The sequence below is a fragment of the Pimephales promelas genome, chromosome 4 (assembly GCF_988280905.1).
Source record: "Pimephales promelas chromosome 4, fPimPro1.hap1.1, whole genome shotgun sequence".
Classification (NCBI taxonomy): domain Eukaryota; kingdom Metazoa; phylum Chordata; class Actinopteri; order Cypriniformes; family Leuciscidae; genus Pimephales; species Pimephales promelas.
In genome coordinates, this window is record NC_142772.1 from 11,307,359 (window position 1) to 11,312,792 (window position 5,434).

General features: G+C 47.1%; 1 long non-coding RNA gene across 1 annotated transcript; it reads left to right on the forward strand.

The window, feature by feature from the left end:
* The first annotated feature begins 443 nt into the window (after window positions 1-443).
* Window positions 444-871, forward strand: LOC148981632 (uncharacterized). Its single transcript, XR_016168169.1, has 2 exons — window positions 444-677; window positions 794-871. It is a non-coding gene; the product is annotated as an uncharacterized LOC148981632 (long non-coding RNA).
* The last annotated feature ends 4,563 nt before the right edge of the window (window positions 872-5,434 follow it).

The window sequence follows — 5,434 nt, forward strand, 5'->3', positions numbered from 1 at the left end:
TCATTGAACCGTTCATTCAACGAACACATTTAAAAAAGCTGATTCATTAAAAGAGTTGTAAAGAAACAAGATGTTAATTATTTATAACTTTGAGGTACAACTTTTCAAGGCTCAGCTGAGCAGCAATGCGTCGCATGGGCAACGCTGAAGCTGCTGCTTCACTTATTAGAGACCCATATAGCATTGATTCAATGCGTGACTCGCTGATTTTATTTCCCCGTGGCTTCCATGTGCTGTGGGATGCTGACCAGCGCTGCAGCTGACGTGCATTTATGATGATGCGACAAATATTTCGCTTCCCTTTGACACGACAAGCTTTTCACGACTTCAAAGACAGACGCAAGTGTAACCAGGGCAAAAATAGCCTGTAGTCATGCTTCTTACCCCTAGAGGGCGCCCTGGTATGGCTGAGTAGTTAGACCTATCAAAAAGGGTACGCGCAGTTTTGTTTTAAAAAAATAGACCTGCGGTGAACGCGTGAGCTGAGGCACGTTAGAAACTAACACCAATCTACACTGTTCGTTTACGCGAAAGTGAAAGGGAAAACCCCCAATTTGGTGTTCGGTTTGTCGAGTGGTTGGAGCAGTGATTCATCGCCAGAAAACTTTGTTTCTCCCGAGTGCCAGAGATTTCTGTGTGAGACGAGCATATTCATTCTCCAGTGACGACGATTGAGCGTGAGTGTTTGTTTAATAGAAATGTAGCATGTTATTTGAACTCATTATTACAGCTCATGTTATTATTGAGGAGAAATATAAACAATATTTCTGTTTCTGTGATAAAATTATGTCAGAGGGGAGAACGAAGAGACGTTAGTGCACGTGAGATGACCGTGGGGCGGGCTTTCTAGTCAGCTGTACCGCTTCACAGAGTGGGTATCATTTTAGTTCATTCTTTTATTGTAAATGCTTATAGTCATTCAAAGGAAATATTTCACTAGCTCTGCACTGTTTGTAATGTCAAAGTTTATTGATAATCTGTAAGAGATAAGAATTGGTATAGTAATGTTAATTGTAGAGTGTTGAATATGTTTGTTTTGTCTTACAATTGTGTTAGTGGCTTACTGTATGAGAATGTGTCTTTAATCATGTTTATGTTTTGTTCTTTATTCAGAAAACATAAAAAAGGCCACTACTGTTGTTTATTTGGGGTAATAGTGCTCACATAAACCGTTTCTGTGTATTCTGTTTTATTTTCGGGAATATACAATTATTTGCAAGAAGCTAAAAGGGGAAAATTAACACAATTGAGTATTGTGAAAGAGAACTCGCTGAGGGAAAAATAGTGTAACTGCTGTTTTTTATTTTGAGTTGTTTCTTTGTACATTTGTAGAACATTGTAACTCACACTGTAAGTGACGAGTTTTGTTTGGAAGGTTTTAAGTTTGGTATTTTCCTATTGTAATTTATTGTATACGTTTTTTTGTTATATTCCTGACCACAAGTGGAAACTCCAAACATTAACGCTGCGTCCTTCTCATACGCAGTCGAAAATAAAGAACCCCTTTTCAGATGTTTGGTTGTGTTTGAGCTTTATATAGGCTGCACATTTACACGGCCACATCTTTTTGGTACCAGGAGTGGGGTAGTTCTTTTTGCTGGTTTCCTCTTGTGGTGAGGGTTTTCCTTTGAAAACGAATACACAAGCTAAGTCGAACATACCGTTAGCCTAAGTGGGTAGATAAACAACGGTAGTGGTCAAGGAGGATTGCGTGCCAGAGTCAGCAGAGAGGGAGAGCTGTGCGCTGAGCCAGGAAGGACGGTGGGAGGACAAGGAGCCAGAGTGCCAGGACCAGCTGGAACGAGGTGGCTGCATTGGACTGTGCTTGCAGGTGAACTTTGTAGAGACTGAGACTCTTAATAACGCAGATATAGAGGCATGGAGGACTACGGTCATGAGGAGATGGACGATAGCCAAGAAGCTGGCTCCACCGTCAGGGGTGATGGTGAGGATAGAGATAACCCTTTCCTACAACTCCAATCACAAATTCAGGAGCTTGGGAAGAGACATGATCAGGTGATGTCGACACTTGCTAGTCTGAACACTGGTAATACTAGGTCTTATGTCTATATTCCCAGAGAAAGACAAATTGTTCCCTATTGTGGTGACTCTAGTAAAGACGGTCAGACCATTGACGAGTTTATTGAGGAACTCGAAAGAGTAATTCGGATAAGGGGATTGAGTGAGGAGGATCAAGTAGACTTTATTTTGTCACATTTAAGGGGATCAGCACTTGATGAGGTTAAATTGTGTGTGGGGAGGGAGGATGCAACGCCTCAGGACCTGTTCAATTATTTGAGGGCCGCTTTTCGAGAGAAGCGGACGACTCCTCAACTGTTACACGCCTTCTATGCACGGAAGCAGTTGGAAGGGGAAAATATTCGAGAGTATTCGCATGCCTTGTCGACGATGTTAAATGCGGCACTCCAACAGTCACCTGATGCAGTGCCCGATGGGCAGCTTGCGTTGAGGGATCAGTTCATAGAGGGGGTAAGGGACACTGTACTTCGACGGGAATTGCGTAAAATGGTGCGGGACCGGGCCCATGTTACTCTATTTGAGGTCAGAGAAGAGGCTCTGTTGTGGTGTGCTGAGGAGCGTCCCCGGGCGGCGACCGTTGCTAGAAACCGTTACCTGATGGGTGTGGGGTTTGAGGAGGCTGCTAGATCCACAAATGTGTCTGCATCTTCTTCAGAAGAACTGAACGCTGTCTTGCAAGACGTCGTGAAAGTAGTGGCACAACAAGGAAAAGCAATCGGCGAGTTAACTGATGCCGTCCGTAGCCTTACGACACAAAGAGCCAGCCTCGGCTCGGAAAAGCCCCAAAGAGTTAAATTTAAGCCTCGATATACCCCAGATGGTCAGCCAATCTGCTTGAGGTGTGATGGGGTGGGACACATAGCCCGCAGTTGCACCATGCCACGTAAGCAGGAAGGACAGGTAGCGGCCCCTGCAGAAGCCCTATCGCCGGGAAACGTGCTCCCTCCATTGCGCAGAGCCGAGCAATGAGAGGGGCGTCCCAGGGCTCAAACAGCAGCTTTCTGACTAAAGAGCGGTTCTTGGAACGTGCTGTGGGCAAATGTCCCGAGGTTGAAATCAGCATAGGGGGAATAGCTGTTAAGTGTTTGTTAGATACGGGCAGCAACGTGAGCACGTTGACGGAAAGCTTTTTCAGAGGGCGTTTACGTGGAGAAGATAAGGATATGCACAGCACGATGAAGTGGTTGCGGATTACGGCTGCCAACAAACTGCCCCTCCCGTATTTGGGATATGTGGAGTTGGATATCCAGGTGTTAGGAGTAACAATACCTGGCTGTGGATTCTTGATAATCCGAGATCAGAAGGATGGAGAAGCTGATCATTCACCTCCAGGAATTCTCGGCATTAATATTGCTCAGCGCTGTAAACAGCTGATCTTGGCCGAGTTTGATAATGGTCTAGCGGGAACACTAGACTCAGACTGGCGAGATGCTTTCAGTAAAGTACAGGAAGAGGCATTAACTGCTGCAAGCTCTATAGTTCGACTAGCGGGAAAATTCAAAACGTGCATACCTGCAGCCTCTGTTGCCACGGTTCAGGTTCGGATACACAAAGAGGTACCCAAGACTGAGGGTGTGGCCATACTTGAACCAGGGGCCATTCCGCTGCCAGGGGGTTTGATCCTCGTGCCCATGGTGGTGTCAGCTGATAAACGAGTGTTTCCAGTGCAAGTTTTAAATTGGGCGACAGAAGATGTGTGGCTACGGCCCGAAAACAAGGCTTGGAGTACTGTCCCAAGGTTGCCCAGTGGAGAGTGGTTCTTGTAATGTGGCATTCCGACGGATTTCCCTAGATCATGAGGAAGTTACTGTCAGTGTAAGATCGATGACAGAGACCCACAGTGACTTATCGTGTCCCTCAGACAGGGTACAGGTTGGGGGAACTCCCGGTCAGCAAGCAGAGTTGAGAGCATTGTTGAGGCAGTACGCGGATGTGTTCGCAACGTGTGATGACGATCCTGGGTACACTGATCGGGTTAAACACGAGATTCCTGTGTCCGATGATACCCCTGTTGCCCAAACATACAGACGGATACCTCCAAATCAGTTTGAGGAGGTGAGGGAGCATATTTCCGGACTTCTCAAGAAAGGAGTGATTAAGGAAAGTTCAAGTCCCTATGCCTCCCCGGTGGTCTTAGTCAGGAAGACAGATGGGAGTTTGCGGCTATGCGTGGACTACCGAAAACTGAACTCGAAGACTCTGCGAGACGCATTTCCCCTGCCACGGATAGACGAGAGTTTGGATGCACTGGGTAAAGCCCAGGTGTTTTCAACCATAGACTTGGCAAGTGGTTATCACCAAGTAGCGGTTCATGAGAAAGATCAGCATAAGACCGCCTTTGTTACGCCCTTTGGACTGTATGAATATCAACGGATGCCGTTTGGTCTCTGCAATGCACCGGCTACCTTTCAGAGACTCATGCAGGCCGTAATGGGTGATCTGGTGTTCCAGATGGTTCTTGTCTACTTGGATGACCTTCTTGTCTATTCAAGTACTTTTGAAACTCACCTGTCCAGACTTGAAACAGTGCTTCGCCGACTGAGGGAGTCCGGGTTGAAGATTAAAGTGGAGAAATGCCACTTTCTCCAAGCGGAGGTGAGGTTTTTGGGGCACAGAGTATCGGCCCAAGGGGTGGGTCCGGACCCCGACAAGATCAGCTCAGTAGAGAGGTGGCCAACACCTCGCACCGGGAAGGAATTGCGATCCTTTTTGGGGTTTTGCAGTTACTACCGCCGGTTTATACCAGATTTCTCCAAGGTAGCGGGACCTTTGCACGATGTTGTGAATAAGTGCACCAAAAAAGGCAGTGGGGCCCAGTGCAATAAGTTGTTTCAGGACTCATGGACATTGGAGAGCCAACAGGCATTTGAACGTCTGAAAAGGGAGCTGACCTGCGCTCCAGTGTTGGGATATGACGATTTCTCTCTTCCATTCATGCTGGAGACGGACGCCAGTAGCTTGGGTTTGGGCGCTGTATTGTATCAGTATCAGGATGGGAAAAAGAAGGTCATAGCATATGCTAGTCGCAGATTGAGAGGTGCCGAACGCAATGACAGGAACTACAGTAGCATGAAGTTGGAGCTTCTGGCGTTAAAGTGGGCTGTAGCCGAAAAGTTCAGAGGTTATCTGTTGGGATCTCGCTTCACTATCCTCACGGACAACAACCCTCTCTGCCATCTGGACACGGCTAAGCTGGGAGCGGTGGAGCAGCGCTGGATGGCACAGCTGGCTGTGTTCAATTTTGAGGTGCGCTATCGGCCAGGACGTTGTAATACAGCTGCTGATGCTCTCTCCCGGAGGCCAGAGATGGAAGAGGAGGAGATAGTGACAGAAGATGCGGAGTATGATGGCTGTGTGGCCATTTGCAATGAGCTTCAGCTGGGAACTACTGTAG